Here is an 18,338-nt window from a genome sequence, read left to right as displayed (position 1 = left end):
GCTGGTGGCTTCCTGCTTGGCTCTGGCTGTGGGAGGCATAGAAGGGACCGACAGACTCGAGGAGGATAAAGGAACTTAAATGCTTTCTTGTCTTTCCTGTCAGCTTCCTGTGCGTCTCCGCTTCCCCCAGAGACACTTCTCCTTGGTGCCAGCTGGGCCTTCCCTGGGTGTCCAGCTGAGTTGTTCGCAGTTACCAGCTTCTGAAAATATAAGCATGAGGTGAGCAGCATCCCTTCATGGGGCCTGGGCCCAGCTCCACAGAGCTCCTCCTCCCAGTATCATTTAATAGTTCCATCATTTTTGCAAACCCGGTACCTGAGACAGCCACTGCTTCTTATAGTCACTGCCTCTATAATACCATAGAGTGTTTCTCCACCCCCCCCTTGGCTAGTTACTTCAAATTATTAATATGGCCTCCTATCCTTGACTAGCTCCTGGCTGACAGAGTCTATTAGTCACTGGTGAACTGCATTAGCCCAGTAGAGTTCTGCTAGCAGTTGCAAGTTGGGCCAGTGTATGTTAAACCATTAAGGAAGAGGGACAGTGTCTGCAGCACAGCCAAATGGCCTTTATAAAACAATTGTTTTCTTGTTGCACAAGTCTTCATTGTCTTTGAAAGACAGTTTATTATTACAATAAGACTACAACCCTCTCCATTCACACTCCCAATCCCAGTTGCCTTCTCTTCATCCCTCTCATGTACCAACTACTGTATTAGTTAGCATTTATGTGTACTTTTAAACATAGAAATATTTGTTATTTAGAAATATATGGCATTTCTGTGGGTTTTTAAATTTCAGTTCATGGTATAATGATTTTTTTCTAATTTCCCTTATTCACTAAATAATTTACCTTGGAAGCATTCCACATAGTATGTTTCTTTTTTAACTACTGCATAATAGTCCTCAGCATGTATGAGCCATGGCTTATTGCCCTGTTTTAACTATCACAAAAGTTCTATGATTAATCCCAGTGCCCTTGTTGTTTCTCTAGGATAGGTTCAGAGTAGTACAAATACGGAGTCAGAAAGAATGTGTATTTTAAAAATTGCAGTAGATATTAACAAATATGTTCTCTTAAAATTCAGTTCCAGAAACTGAGTAGTGGTGGCACGTGCCTTTGATCCTAGCAGAGGCAGGTGGATCTCTGTGAGTTTCAGGCCATCCTGGTTTACAGAGTAAGTTCCAGAACAGCCAGAGCTATTACAGAGAGAAATCTTGTCTTGAAAAACAAACAAAACAAAACAAAATAAAAAATATATACAGTTCCAGTTTTTAAGTATACAGACTGGCTGCCAAGTTCCTTCTTTCTTACTGTATACCTAAACTCAAGAGTTTTAAGCTGGCTTGCTACCCTTCTGCTGACTTGGCTGGTACAACATAACAAGGATCAGATGGGTAAGAATGATAGTGCTTAAAGGGCTGTGAAACGGGAGCAACATGGCGTCAGTGCTCTACATCTGAGCTCTACAGGATGATGTCTAACCTAAGCCAAAGAACAAACCAAACCACCTGAGTGGTAGGCAGGCTGTTCAGCCATGCAGAGAAAGCAGACCTCAGTGCGGAACATCGCTATCCTAGTATGCTTTAGAAACCTGCAGATGTCCTTGAGCTAAGAATCGGGAAGATAGAAAGGACTATCCTCCCGCAAACAGAAGATGGGTGAGAAATGGCCTTGTGGCAGTCTCCCACAAGATAGGGACCAGGAACTCCCTTGCAGCAGCCCCTGTCCTTATCTCTGCCTGTTCCAGGAGCAATCACAGGGCTCTCTGCCAAGACTCCTTTCAGACTGCAGTTAAGCCTTGCTCGTGCGGCCTAGATGAAGATGTGCAAAGTCATCAGCATGTTATATTGGGACCATTCCCCTACACTTAGTTGCATATCGCTTTTCTTGGTCTGCTAGTGTTTTGGACAAAAAGATTGTCTGGTTTTTAAACCCTGTTCTCAAGTTTTCCAACTCTGACTTTTCCTTTCTGCTCTCCAATAAGCCAGTTCTTGTCTGAGTTTGCCCACACCACTTCCTCTCCTTCTCTCCTTTACTAAACACAGCAAATAACTACCAATGCACACCTCACATTACCTTGTGTCCCCTTTCCGTGAAGTTATTGGCACAGGAGGCATTTTGTATGGCTTCCAATTTATCACGGGTGACATTTTAATCAAGAATTTTGCTGCTTTTTAATGTGGCTCTCCATCTTTCTGAACTCCAATATTAGTTCCCTTACTGCCCACTGCTCAGAACCCTCCAAAATGCAATTACTCATCTAATGGTATTGGGCAGGTGAACAGGTCAATAGGCATTCCTCTAAGCAGTCAGAAACCCTGGATGACAAGGACTCTGTTGCTTTCAAATTATAGCAACCAAAGTCATCATTGAGGGGACAATGCAGAATCATGGCCATTGCAACAAACTGGAAGGGGAGAAATGCAGTTTAAGTTAACTTAAATAGTTAACTATTGGAGTTTTATAGCCAAAAATGTCTTCTCATATACTACCGATTGTCATCTCATCATCTGGATTGGGGGTGTGGCTTGGTTGGTAGAGTGCTTACCTAGCATAGTTAAAGCCCTGAGATTCATTTGGCGGAGCTGATACGGAGGATGGGGGGGGGGGAGGGGTGCACTCCTGTAATCTCCGTGGTTTGAAGGTAAATGGCAGGAGGATCAGACGTTCAAAGTTATCTTCGGGCCAGCTGGTATATTGAATTCCAGGCCAGCTAGTCTGGGCGAAATAAGACCCCTGTCTCAACACACGTACACCAACACCAACAACAGAAAGCCATAATTTCATCATATGGCTATATCTGCCTGCAGAGGAAGCTGGAAAAAAATGTGTGCCCAGCAGGAAGAGGCAAGCATGGCTGAAGTAACCAGCTAGTATCACTGCTACAGGTGCTCTGGTATATGAGGATGGTGAGAAATGCCCAAACTGTGAGGTTTTGTAAAAGGTAGACGTACCAGAATCTGTTGACTCCAAGGTATCTGGCCTGAATAGAGAATAGAGTAACCATATAAGATGGTAGATGATGAAAACCCATGCAGTTTTGAGATAATTGTAAAATGTACATGCAGACATCAAATAGGCAGTTAAATAAGCAAGTTTACCTCTCAAAGGTACACTCAACTCAAAACTGGATATGTAAGAGTAGGGACCTTTTGGACAGTGATAGTTGTTAAAGCCACTGGACTCTAAACATGAACTTATATTCCTAACAGAATTTTATTTGTTTTGCAAAGTACATTTTTCTCATGCCTTTGAAAATGGAATGTATTTTCCAACACTTGGTGGAATCTTCCAGCATTGTAATTGGCAGCATCTTCTTTCCTTGTCAGTGGCATTTGATCTAGTGATGTATTTTATAATAGATGGTACCCCAGGTTCAATGAAATATAAAAGCAGTAAAAGGCTGATAATATGGAATACTGACTACAGTAGTCAGGTACCCTGCTAGTCCATCCTATGACTATGTTTATGTGTAGTTATAATAGAGAACGGTGAAAAGCGGTAGTTGAGGAGATAGCTCAATAGCTAAAGACTTGAGTTCAATCCCCTGAACCCAAACGAAAATAGCCAGATGTGGTGGTATATGCTTACAATGGTGGCAACAGGGAGGTGGACATAGATGAATCTCTGGGGCAAGCCAGTATAGCTTTCTTGTCAAGTTCCAGGTCAGTGAGAGACCCTGTCTCCAGTGTGGAGCTGGAGAGAGATGGCTCAGTGATTAAGAACACTAGCTGCACTTTCAGAAGACCCAATTTAATTCCCAACAGCCATGCCAGGCAGTTCCCAACCACCTGTAACTCCAACTCCAGGGGATCTGAAACACCCTTCTGACTTCCAGTAGGACTCCCACACATATCACACACACACACACACACACACACACACATACATCAAAACTTAAAAAATTGAAGGAGGAGGAGGAGAAGAAGATGATAATGATGGACGACAGCTCCTGAGAAGAGAAGTGGAACTCAAAGTTGTCCACTGGTTTTCACATGAAAATACACACACACACACACACACACACACACACCACTCACATGTGTAACACCTACAGAAAGGCTAAAAAGTCATGAGGGCCCCATCATATATCTAGATGAAAAATCACAGAACTCAGACTAAATGCTTAACCTATCTTATCTAAAATGTAATGACAGTAGTACCTAACTTAAGGTTGATTCCAAGGATTACAGGAGCTAATATGGGTGATAAGGGGAGTGGTGAGTGCACAATATGAGTGAATGATAGCCATTGATGTTAAGATGTGAAAACTGATATATGCATACAAATAATAAGTAGTCATGGATCTCTACATCTTACTGAATGCGTTGTACATCAGAACAAAAGAGTGATCACGTTTTTTATTTTGTTTTAGATAGAGCCTCATGTAGCCCAACCTGGAAACATGTAATCCTCCTGCCTCCACAATGCTGGGGTTAGATGTAGGCCTCTGCCTTGTGGAGTTTTATGGGGAATCTTGGGATGGGATGTGGGACTTTGTGTATGCTACCAACTACCTGAGCTATGGGTACAACCCAGACTGTTTTCTAAGTAAGAATAGGAGAATTCAGGTCCCCAATATTCATTGAAGCATTTTTGTTGGGAAGAAATGCTTCAGTTTGCTTTTGATTAGGGCTAAGAAAACAAAAATGACACTTTTTTTTTTTTTACTTTTGTAGTTGTTATTTATTTTGTTTTGTTTTTTGAGACAGCATTTTGCTTTGTAGCTCTGGCTGGCTTTGAACTCAAAGATCTATTTGTCTCTTAGACAACAAATAGTAGGTATTTTCTTTAATCCCCTCTGACTAGCTCCCTCCTTGTCTTTTTCCTGGTTCCTGCTCCAGGTCACATACCATCACCTACCTTTATTAATCTCTCTTTTTTGTGCTGGAGATGTCACATAGGGTACGATACATTGTAAGCCTCTGTTCTACCACTAAGCTGCAGGCCTAGTTCCACTGTCTTTTAATTGGTGTACTTGAACTATTGAAGCTTCAAGTGATTATCAATATAGCTGTACTTCTGTCTCCAATGTTTGTTCTTCCTTTCTGGTCTTTGACCTTGTTCCTTGATCTCTTCCACTCTTTTTCTACCCTTTCTGGTGTTAATTAAGCATTTTATACAGTTCCATTTTCTCTCCTTTCTTTTTTTCTGTTTCTTTTTCTTTTTTTTTTTGTTTTTTTTTTGTTTTTGTTTTTGTTTGGTTTTTTGAGACAGGGTTTCTCTGTGTAGCCCTGGCTGTCCTGGAACTCACTCTGTAGACCAGGCTGGCCTCAAACTCAGAAATCCTGCCTGCCTTTGCTTCCCAAGTGCTGGGATTAAAGGTGGTGAGCCATCACACCGGCTTTCTCTCCTTTCTTAGCATGTCAATTATACTTAACAAGAATAATCTCCTAGGGAAGAGCTCATGAGCTCCACCTCAACTGAGAAGGTATTGACAGTTGATGGCCTCCTGGGGAGGGAGAAAGGGTTTTTTAAAAGGGTGTGATTCATCTGGGTGGTCTACAGAGTGAGTTCCAGAGAAACCCTGTCTCGAAAAATCCAAATCCAAAAAACCAAAAAAAAAAAAAAAAAAAAAAGGTGTGATTCCTGGGAGTGGACCTCGCTTCAGCGGATGGCCTACACCTGTAACAAATTAGACTTGATGGGTCATTTTAAGAAAAAGAAAAAAAGAGGTCAGGAAGTTTGGAGGCAGTGTCAAGGTGGAGATGTATATCTAGGAGGAGTTAGCTGGAAGAGAGGGGATGATTATGATAAAAATACATTGTATGAATTTCTCAATGTTATGAAAATTTTAAGTAATAAATAATAATAATGCCATTTTTTAAAAAATCCCCCAACCAGGTGTTGTATAACATTCTCTTCCAAGATTGAAACACTCTATCCTATAGGGAAGCTCTTTAATTTAAACAAGATATGAAATAACTCAAAATAGCTCCAGAAAGTCCCTGAAACTGACCAGATTCACGAGGTCCCTCCCTGCCAAAGTAAAAGCCGAGCATTGCCTCAGACTAGGAAGCTGACCTACAAATAAGACTCTCCGAGTAAACACCAAAAACCAAAAAACAAAACAAAAAAAACAACCGTGAAGAAGATCCCGAGAGCAGGGCAGCAAGGCAGCAGGGTCCTAGCCTTGTGCGCCGTCACCCATGCTGGCTGGGCTTTGGTGCTGCAGCTGTCTTTGAGTCATTTCTATTGCTCTAAGTAACCCCTCAGCCATATATATTCCTGTAAGTAACTGTAATAAAACTCATTGGTTCACCAAATTGGATTTAGATGGTATTCATACTTTGCTCTGTCCTGGGTTCCCTACCTGGGTAAGTAGACATGTGCATTTTGTCTCCCCAGGAAAATTTTTGTTACACAACACCAGGGACAATGACATATTCCTGTCTCAACTACTTGGGTGACTCATATAGGAAGATCCCTTGAGCCCACTGAGTTTGGGGCCAGCCTGGGCAAAATAGGGAGACTGTCTTAACAACCCCCAATGAACTAGCTCTTAGAGTTTGTAATATATATTTATAGCTAATATGACTCTACTTCCAAATAACTATACCGCTTTCAGGTATTAAAGAAACTTCTAACAGAATATTCCTGAGTTCTCTCTTCCATTGTTCATGACATGCCTGTCATTTTTTTTAGTTATCCATCTGCTATAGACACTGAATATTCTTTCACTATTATGATTTTGAGCCAACTACTCTTAGGTCAGTTAAGGAGAAATACCAACGATTTTATCCTCCCTCCATTTATTCCTTTTCTGACCCTTTCTCACTGGAGAGCTGAGTTTCTGACCTATATAATTAAAGAGCTTATTTCAACATTTCTTTCTAGATAATTCTACCAGCCACAGAACTTTGACAAAAATGTTGATTTCTCCTTTACATTTAAAGAGTAATTTGGCTGGGTGGTGATGGCACACACCTTTAGTCCCTTGGGAGGTAGAGGCAACCGGATTTCTGAGTTCGAGGCTAGCCTGGTCTACAGAGTGAGTTCCAGGCCAGCCAGGGCTACACAGAGAAACTCTGTCTCGAACACCCCCCCCCAAAAAAGTAAATTGGCTGGATACAGAATTCTAGTTTGTGTGCCCATCCCAGCACTTTAAAGATTCCATTCTATTCTTTCTACTCTCATGTGCAAGGGTTCAAAAGATAAACCTAATGCCATCTTTCCTCTTGTTCTTCCAAACATTTTTACAATGAATATGATATTTAATATGATATGATTGCATATGATACCCAGATACTAATTTGGGGGGGATACATTGCTTCTGCTTACTGTTTTCTGATCTTGGATCTATCTGGACTTGGTGTCTATCATTATTAATTTGGGGAAATCCAGCCTGGCAGTGGTGGTGCACAGCTTTAATCCCAGAACTCAGGAGGCAGAGGCCAGCCTGGTCTATAGAGCAAGTTCCAGGACAGCTAGAGCTACATTAATAGAGAAACTGAAAACAGAACAAAATAAAACTGGGGTATTCAGGGCTGGAGAGGTGGCTCAGGAGTTAGGAGCTCTAGCTGCTCTTGTAGGAGATCCAACGAGTACTCGGCAGCCCACAACTCTAGTCCTCCTCACAACTGCTGTTCCTAAGTCCTGGGTCAGGGCATCTGATCCCTTCTTTCAGCCTCTTTTGGCACCAGGCACATATGTGGTGTGTATCCATTCCTACATACATCGAGGCAAACATGAATTAACATAAGATAAAAATAAATAATTATAAATACTGTTAAATTCTCAGCCATTATTATATTAAATATTTCTTCTGTTCATTTCCTTTCAGTTCCTTTTTTTTTTAAAAAAATGATTTATTTATTGTTATGTCTGAGTACACTGCAGCTGTCTTCAGACACTCAAGAAGAGGATGTGAGATCTCATTACAGATAATTGTGAGCCACTACGTGATTGTTGGGATTTGAACTAAGGACCTTTGGAAGAGTAGTCAGTGCTCTTAACCGCTGAGCTCCAGCCCCTCTTCAGTTCCTTTTTTAAGATTAATTTTTATTCTGTGTACATAGGTGTTTTACCTACATGTATGCCTGTGTGAGGGTGTTGGATCCCCTGGAACTAGCGTTACAGACAGCTGTGAGATGCCATGTAGGTGCTAGGAATTGAATTCAGGCCCTCTGGAAAAGCAGCCAGTGCTCTTAACTACTGAGCTATCCTTCCAGACCCCAATTCCTCCCTCCTTCTCCTTCTCTCCCTCCCTCCCTCCCTCCTTCCTTCCCTTCCCCTCCTCCCTCTCTCTTTCATTCATTAACATTTTAAAGGTTTCTGTTGGCATATGTTCATGTTCTATGACCTTTTCCTTGACTCTACACACCAGGCTTTACATACAATTGACTTTATGCACAATTGAGACTCTCAAAGATGCTCTTGATTTCTGTTGTGGCTGTTTAGAATTGTGGTGTGTGTGTGTGTGTGTGTGTGTGTGTGTGTGTGTGATGTACACGCTTGCACCTGGGGACTAAATCTAGGACCTTGTTCCCACTATATCTATAGCTTATGACTGTCCTACATCTGTAGCTCCCATTTTGATTTCTAACATTTTCTATTTGTTCTTAGGGTTTCTGTCTTATTTGGAATGCATTCCAGGTTTTTATTAAATCCCTTAATATATTGTAGTGACTTTAAATTCCTGCTGATGTGACCAGTATCTCTCCTGTAACTGAATGAGCTTCTGAGGCTTAGCTCTTCAAACTGTATTTAAAATTTTTTCTCAGTGTGCTTTTAATGTTCTTGTTGACATAAGGGTAAACATTGACTCTTCACTGATGTGGCTGCAGTGTTGGAGAGGGGAAAGATACTACAGTCTTAGACATTGAGTGTCAGTTTTGTAGTGAGTTTGTGCAGCTGGATGGCTGGACTGGGAATTTGGCTTATGTTCCTCACCCTCCCACCCATCTACATTGGGAGGCTGGAGGGGGCTGAAGTCTGGCATTCCTTTCCCCAGTCGAAGGTTAGAGGCCCTCCAGTTTGATTAGAACCATACCTAAGGTGGTTAGACTTTGGTAAAATACTTCTCCTCTTATGAATATTTCAAAACAGTTTCTTCTCCTATCTGGTTGAGAAGCAGGCAATAACCTCCTGAAATACACTCAAAGGTACACTCTCAGAACCTGGAAAGTTCTTGCAGGTAAAACTTTCAAAACTATCAGCTAGTAGTTTTTACTCTCAGGTTTGTTCACACATACTTTCAATTACCATTTAACAGTACCAACCCTAGTTCTAGCCCTAGCCGGCAATCTTTTGCTTTGGTAAACTGTGATTTTTCTAAACTTGTCATAACCTCTGTCGTGTGTGTGTGTGTGGGGGGGAGGGGTGGCACTTTTAACCTTGTGACCTCAATTTTCTGATTGCTCTAAGAGGAGTTGTTGACTTTAAGATTATTTGCTTTTCTGTTATTGTAAGGTCAGCAGTGATGACTCCTGAGGTCCTCATGTGCCGGGTTAGAAAGTGGAAGTCAGCATTTTCTTATCATAGCAAAACGATTAAATAACATTCCAAATATTTATCAGTAAAGGACTGGTTATCCAGTTGTCCAGCATTTACCCAGTGTGATACTGTTGATTAAAACAGTTAGTTCTGAATACCCAGATGTGGAATGATGTGTAAAACATTTTAAAATTTTCTAAAAGTTAGTAGAGAAGATAAAGAACATGCTGACATTCGCTCAACACCCTGTGAATGAACCAGTGCACATGTGAAAATAGATATTCATAGATTTCTCAAAAGACCGACAGTGAGATCTTTGAAGATTAGTTTAAAAATGCATATATAACAGATTATAGCAGTTGTGTTTTAGTACTGTGAAAATATTTTTTCTTTCAATTTTCCAAACTTAACCCAGATGTGGCAAGGCATGCCTGTAATCTCACCATTTAAGAGGTGAAGGCAGGAGGGTTAATGATCCAAGATCAGCCTCAGCTCCATAGCAAATGTGAGATCAGCCTGGGTTACAAGTGACCTTATCTCAAAAACAAAACAAAAACTTCAAATGTTTTTAATTTTGTTATATTATTTTAAGAATTGACATTTAGAAAAACTGCTCATTCAAATAAATCTGAAAGGAAATATGTTAAAATGATATTAGTTCAGCCGGGCGGTGGTGGCACATGCCTGTAATCCCAGCACTTGGAAGGCAGAGGCAGGTGGATTTCTGAGTTTGAGGCCAGCCTGGTCTACAGAAGTGAGTTCCAGGACAACCAGGGCTACACAGAGAAACCCTGTCTCGAAAAACAAAAACAAAAACAAAAAAAATGACATTAGTTGTCGGTTTTGGTGATAGAATACAAGATAGTTTCTCCTCTCTTGGCCAGCCATTTTTATAATGTCATCATATTCTGTTAAATGGTTTGTGTGGGATCCACAGGAGAGTTTCGTTTGCTTTGAGCCTCTGGTGTCCGGATGTTATAAAGTGCATGGAAAGGCCTTTCCCAGAGCACTGCTTGTTTCATTGCCATCTGTAGCACATGTTTGAAAGCTGTCATACGTCACTCAGTAAGCACTTCCATGTTTGTTGAAGGACTTGACCAAGGAAAGGCTGGCTGAGTGCAAACTGAGAGGGAACGGCTAGCCTCCAACAGCAGCACCTCCTGTAAACAACCAGATGGGCTGGCAAAAGCAAGGGCAGAGATGGCACATCTGCTGTTGTACCCCCACTCAGCCCTCAAAAAAAAGCAAGAGATCCTGCAATGAACCTAAAAGTGGAAAGGAGACCGTTTATGCTAGATAGATGACAGGTAGCCATTCCTGTTTTTTCCAAAAAGATTTTTTTAAGACTGGGTTTTTCTGTGCCCTGGCTGTCCTGGATCTGAAGCTGGCCTCCAGCTCACTGAAATGTGTCTGCCTCTGCCTCCTGAGGGCTGGGATTAAAGGCATGCACTGCTGCTGCCACCACCACTACCACCACTGTCTGGCAGGAAATCTTTAATAGTGTACGAGACAAAAGACACTTTGTCTTAGTTGGGTTTTCACTGCTGTGAACAGAGACCATGACCAATTGCAAGTTTTATAAACAACAACATTTAATTGGGGCTGGTTTACAGGCTCAGAGGTTCAGTCCATTGTCATCAAGGCAGAAACATGGCAACATCCAGGCAGATATGGTGCAGGAGGAGCTGAGAGTTCTACATCTCCATCTGAAGGCTGCTAGCAGAATACTGGCTTCCAGGAAGCTAGGATGAGGGTCTTAAGCCCACACCCACAGTGACACCCCTATTCCAACAGGGTCACACCTCCTAATAGTGCCACTCCCTGGGCCAATCATATACGAACCATCACACACTTAAGAACCAATAAAGAATGTCTGCTTTTAGCAATAAAACATGCAATGTTTACAATACAAAAATAAGCATATACCCAAATCCTACTAGTTGTAATTGAAAGGAAAAAATGGGCCTATATAAATCAGCAAAAAGTTCTGAATTGCAAGATGTCTTTAATAGAATAATCACTCTATGACCATAATTTCAAACATGCAAACTTAGTTAATGAATAATGTCTTAGAACTTATGAAATAAATAGAACTCACACTGAAGTAGCCTGCCATGGAATTATCTAGGAAGCATCTCTTTTAGTTGATTTCTTTGCACTGCCAATCTTAATTTTTAGAAAGTTCTGTAGAAAGCAGAACATTCATGTATTTTTTATGTTATTTACAAAGGTTTTTTAATATTTTTATTTTTTTGGTTTTTTTTTTTATTTTGTTTTTTCGAGACAGGGTTTCTCTGTGTAGCCCTGGCTGTCCTGGATCTTACTCTGTAGACCAGGCTGGCCTCGAACTCAGAAATCCACCTGCCTCTGCCTCCGAGAGTGCTGGGATTACAGGCATGAGCCGCTCGACTTACAAAGGCTTTAAAGAAAGCTGTTTGAATTACTGAGAATGGTTTTGGAATTCAGAATCTTAACAGATTTTAAAAAGAAATTTCCAAACAATTCTATTAAGAAACTAGATTGTAAAAAATAAAATCCCTTATAATTGTTTTATTCTGTGAATTTCAATAATGCTCCCCTTTTTCTTTTGTGAAAAAGAGTTTATGTTTATTTTATGCGTGCATTTTGCCTGTCTGTCTGTATCTTGTGTGAATGCCTGGTGCCTCTGTCAGAAGATGGCATTGGATCCCTGGAACTGGAGCTGCAATAGCGGTGAGCTGCCATGTGGGTGCTGGGAAGTGAATCTGGGTCCTCCGGAAGAGCAGTCAGTATCCTGATGCCGAGCCATTTCTTCAGCCCCTGTCTTTTTCTTGTTTCCCAAATAAAAAAGCCAGCTGAAAGATCAAGACAGTGGTCCTGTAGAATATCATGTTTTGATGTGAAAATGATTAAAAGAGTCATGTTGTTTTTCTGTGTACAATAAACTTAGGAGGACCTATATAATACAATAAACATGGTAGGGCCAGGAGTAGGTGTAATCTGTGTAACGATATGATACTCCCTCTCACACTAAAGAAATCTCTACTTCTTAGAATTACATTTTGCTTACAAGAAAAACAGAAAAAGATATAATAATTTTACACTTTGGTGGTTTGCACAAAGTATACAAAATCAATCCTTTCACATTTTAAGCATAACATCCAAAGATCCCTGTAAGGTAAAGCAAAAGGAGTCTCCTAACACTCTGAAGACCACAGACTCGCCGGACAAATATTAACTGACATTTCCTGTTGGGAGCGGGGTGAGCCAGCTCTGGGATTCAGCCAGCCTTTTCAGGTCTCAATTTTTAAATCTTCAATGCCTAGAGCTATCTAGTCTCTGGTGCTAACTGCATGATAGCCAAATACAGATAAATCTCACTTAGAGAGCACAACTGCAAGTGCTCCTTCTTAAAGGAAGAAATCATGTATTATTAACAACGGTATGATGTTAATTAACCAAGGGACCTGCTATAGAGTATCAACAGTTTGAAAAATGACGTTTTAGTGAAATAGGTGTTTGTCACCTGTGCTTTTCCATGGCTTCTTATCTTTGGTGGTCTAGCCTGTTGCCTTGTGATTCCTCTGTTTTTGCTCCCGCATGTGGACCTTTTTGGGGCATCCTGCAGAGCCATGCAGTTTCTTGCCCAGGCATGGGGCACTGATCAGCTTGAAAACCAAGATGAGCTGGTGGTCATGGTGGCCCATACTTTTAATTCCAGCACTCAAGAAGCAGAGGTTGATGGAACTCTGTAAGTTTGAGACTAGTCTGGTCTACATAGTGAATTCCAGGACAACTAGGGCTGTGGAGAGAGACCCTGTCGTCTCAAAACAAATAGAAAAGAAAAGAAAGAAAATCAAGGCAAAAAGTATTTCATCTTTTTACACGTGTTTGCATTGTGTTTCTCTTGGCTTTTTAAAGGTTGCTGCAAACAACTTTGTGTTGTTTATTTACTGGAAGAAGCCATCACAAAAACATGCACAAATTACATAAGCACCGAATTCTTTATGCCTCTTACTTCTATGACAAAAGAGTTACAAAAACAACTTAAGGAAGGATATATTTTGGCTCACTGTTATACTATGTATCTATCATGATGCTCGAGGCAACTTGAGACATCCACACTCAGGAAGCAGAGAAAATTGGATGTTGGAGTCCCAGTCAGTGCCGGGTCATTTCCCCAATCATGCCACCTTTCTCTCGTTACTTGAGAGAGAGTGTTTCTGTAGCCTTAGCTGTTCTGGAACTCACTCTGTATACCAGGCTGCACTGGCACTCAGGCATCTGCCTGGCTCAGCCTCTGTGCTAGGAGTAAAGGTGTGTGGCCACCACTGCTGGGCTTGATTCATAGTTTCTAATGAGATAATGGGCTTTCTGAAATCTGACACAATCTAGGAAGCTTTCTGAAAACTTTTCAAAATTAAGATACAAAATACAAAAGAGAATATTTACAATGAAAAAAGGAATCACCACAAATTACAAGTTGTAAATAGCTGAAAAAATGAAAATAGCACAAAATCTAGGAGGGGAAAACATTATTGATTAAAATGTCTTTCATGTGAGTAGTTTAAAAATTTTTGTTTAGTTTCACAACTTAATAACAAATATATTAAGGTTTTATTATGAAATTTGAGACAACTATCCTATTTCATATATAAACTGTAAGCTCTCAAGGCATATTTAATAATCTTAAATATTCTTTGATTTGATAATAATTGTAAGCTAGCTTATCCTTGATGTTTTCCTTGTAATGGCTATGGTAGTCACTGGTGACTGCTGGTACAGATACCAAGATTAAAGCATTTACTTTAACTCTCTCAAGTAGGCAGGTATAGGACATGTCTCCTTTGTGCACATATCCTTGAGACATAGAGATGATCCAACACCAGAGTTACTCTTGGAATTCTTGCTGGATGTTATATCCAAGTCCTTGACTGCAAATAGGTTAGTTTCAGAGAGGCACCTACAGAGCAAGATGGACAGATCATTTCTAATGAAGATTTTTTTATAGGGAGAAACATTTTACCCGTTGCCTACAGAACTTCTTTGAAATTTGTCCTCAAGAAAGCCTTCATTTCAGGATGTATGCTAGTAAGCAATGAATATACTTAGCAAATATTTTTGGGTCCAGTGGGGGAGGGGATAGAGTACAATGGGAAATTTTATGAGGAAATGGAATAATAATAAAGTTCTGTCCTGATGGCAAAGAACCAGGAAGTTAAAAAAAATTGCAGTCTTCAACCTGAAAGGACAAGTGTTAGAAAAGAAAAATCAAGGTAAAGGAAGTAAGAAAGGGATTGACTATCATGAGTTTTCATTTCAGTTATTCTGTGGCACTGAACTTACTTCTTATCCTGTCTCATGCACTGAATGGAGGATATCACAGGGCACAGTCCAGTAGCCATACCCAGCCTGGGAGCTGAGTGCACACTTCCTCCTGGGGAGCAGCTGAACAACTAAGACTTAAAACTAGCCGTGCTGCTAAGAGTATAATATATAGATCTCTATAGGAAATTACCAATATTGATTGGAATTTTTTCCTCCTTGAATCGGGGTGGGAGAGCTTTGAGGATTGACTCCAGAGCCTCACTTGTGCTAAGCATTGCTGAGGCACACCCCTAGCCTTTCACCCTTAAAAATACTATGTTTATATAGTAAAACATACCTAAAATTTACCATTGTAATTACCTTAAATGTGCTGTTCTGTGGCATTAAGTACATTAACAGTATTGTACCATTTTTGTCATCTCCATGGAAACCCCATGTCACTAAAACTGAAGCTCCCATCCTCCTGACTCCTCCTGCTCCAGCAGCCTCAATCCTACTTTGTCTACTCTTGGAACCACGCAGCAGTGAAATCGCGTAGGAGCTTTTGTGTCCCGCTTATTTTACTCAGTATGTTTCCAAGGTTCATGTATGTTTTAGTGTTTGTCAGAGACTCATTCCTTTTTAAGGCTGAGTAACATTCATTGTATATGTCTCACACACTTTGTTTATCCATTCATCTATGCAACATTTGGGTGGGTCCCACATTTGGCTATTGTGACTATGAACTTTGTTATACAAGCAATTGTTTGGGTCCCTGCTTTCAGTTCTTTGGGGTTTATCTAGGAGGAGAATTAGTAATGTTATGTTTGTTTTTTTGAAGATCTGCCTTATGGCTTTCAGTAGCAGCTGCACCATTTTACTTTTCCACCAGCAAGGGAGAATTTCAATTTCTCTGCATCTTGGCACTCATTATCTCCTTGCTCAATAGCTTGCTTTTTCTGCAATAGTCTTTCTAAATGACTCTGAAGTGTTATCTCACATGGTTTTGATTTGGATTTCTCTAATGAATATCCATGTTAGTTACTTTTTTCATGTATTTATTGGTCATTCACATATTTGATGAATGCATGTTCAAATCATTTGCCTATTTTCATTTTTAAATTTTAATTTTACCATTTAGAGATAGAGTTTGACTGTATAACTCAGGCTGGACTCAAACTGAATATTGTTGTGCCTCTCTGCCTCTCCCTCTGCCTCCAGAGTGCTGAAATTACAGGCAACTGTAACTGCCTTCTACCTGGTTTCCTTTAATTGTGTGTGTGTGTGTGTGTGTGTGTGTGTACATGCATTACAAGAGGTCAGAGGACAACTTGAAGGAGCCTATTTACTTCTTTCATCATATGGGTTCCAAGGATCAAACTCAGGTTGTCAGGCTGGATAGCAAGCACCTTTACCTACTGAACCATCTCACCAGCACCTTTTCTTTTTTTGTTTTGTTTTGTTTTGTTTTGGGTCTTGCTGGTGGTTTGGGCAAAATTTTTCTGTGTAGTCCTGAATGTCTTAGAACTCACTCTAGACCCTTTTGCTTACTTCTATATTGAAAGGTTTTATTTGTTTTGCTGTTGAGTTGAAGTTAATATTGTGGATGTTAATTCCTTTTTAGATAGATGATTTACAGAGACGTTTAAAAAAAGAACATTCTGTAGGTTGCCTAAAAAGGGTTGGATTGCTATTTTTAATTGACACATAGTAATCATATTTATAGGGTATAATGTGATAGCTTTTTTTGAGAGGACGAATGAAGGTCGACAGATCTCTGGCCTTAGTCTTGTTAAAAATCATGTATTATTTTTATTTTTTTATATTGGATTACCTAGGGTTTTCCCTGTGTAAGATTATGTTATTTGCAAGGAAAGTTTTAATTGTTCCTTTCTTATCTGGGTATCTTTCATTTCTTTTCCTTCTCTGGCTAGAACCTCAAGTATAATGCTGAATAGAATTGGCTACTGTGGACATTTTTGTTAAGGATGAACTTTAGATATGGCTAAAAGAACTACATTTACTTACCATTCTCGCTGATCTTAAACAAATGATTTACCCGTTTTGTTTTCCTATGTAAAATCAAGGCTAGAAATACCTATCCATCTGTTTCATAGGGTTCTGAGGATTAAATAAAACCTGCCATTCCATGTACTTAGCAAATTTAGAGTGTTGCATGAGTAGTAGGATCTCTCCGGAGGGGAGGCTCCAGAAGCAAGGGGAAGCATCCATGGAAGTGATTATATAAACAAGACTGCATGTGTTAAGAGTTATAATAAGGACTATAAGTTATGTGTTTAGGGTAAGCTATTAGTTTTGTGGTGAAAACAGTCTTGTGCTGCACTGAGAAATGGTTTTAAAAATTACACCAGTAGCATGTTGTAACCTAAATTCTTTGGGATTCCATTTAAAATTCCTTTATTAGAAATGACTGTGTTGGGCTGGAGAGATGGCTCAGCAGTTAAGAGCACTGATTGCTCTTCCAGAGGTCCTGAGTTCAATTCCCAGCAACCACATGATGGCTCAGAACCATCTGTAATGGGATCAGATGCCTTCTTCTGGTGTGTCTGAAGACAGCTACAGTGTACTCACATACATGAAATAAATAGATAACTTTTTTTTTGTTTTGTTTTTTGGATTTGTTTTTTTTTTTCAAGACAGGGCTTCTCTGTATAGCCCTGGCTGTCCTGGAACTCACTCTGTAGACCAGGCTGGCCTCAAACTCAGAAATCCGCCTGCCTCTGCCTCCCAGAGTGCTGGGATTACAGGCGTGTGCCACCGCCGCCCGGCTGATAACGTTTTTTAAAAAAAGAAATAATTGTGTTTGTAGCATAAGTTCAACTATCCTATATGAAATATAACGGACTTTATAGTATTTTATAATGATTTTAAATGAGATATGCTGCCATCAGGCATTTTTAAGTCAAAATGAAATGTGATTGATCAGTAATTGTATTTATTTCTTCGTTTGTGAATTTTAGGTACATTGTAGAATTGTTCCAAACCTACTAACGTTTGAGATTGCTCTGATAGGTTTTTCCTCTGCAGCCTGTACTTCATCTTCTCAATATGCAGAAAAATAGTCCCTGACATAGCGGATGGGTTCATAAGTCCCTCCCAGGTTCTCACACTGAATGGTGTTCATGATAATGGCAATAGAAGTTCATTTTGCTACATTTAGTATTACTGAGTAGCTAAGGTGTCTAGGACGGTGTATAATTTTTTGTCTTTACTGTTGTAAGGATTCTGGTGTCCAAAATGTCCTCAGTCCCAGTCAGTATGCCTTTAAGACTGACGAAATGCTTTTAGGTACTGATGCTGCAGGATCGTGTGAATGAGCTGCTTAAAGCGCCTCCCTCAAAGTGGAGTGGGAAGGGCCCCCCCTCTGGGGTTCAAGACACACCTTCTCCCTATCGGCAGGGTGCAGGTGGCCAAACCCTCACGACCTGGCACCACTGCTCAGTGACTTGTCCTATCCTCGTGTCATGTGACATGGGTCAGCCGTGCAGTCAAGACCCTCAAGCTACGCGGGTGCAAATGCCTAACACTGGAACCCAGGAATCTCGTCTGTCTGTCACCCCCCCCCCATTCCCCGAACCATCCCGGAAAAGGGG

Source organism: Apodemus sylvaticus, chromosome X (genome assembly GCF_947179515.1).
Source record: "Apodemus sylvaticus chromosome X, mApoSyl1.1, whole genome shotgun sequence".
Taxonomy (NCBI): domain Eukaryota; kingdom Metazoa; phylum Chordata; class Mammalia; order Rodentia; family Muridae; genus Apodemus; species Apodemus sylvaticus.
The sequence above is the reverse complement of the archived record's forward strand: the minus strand, read 5'-3'. Positions refer to the sequence as shown.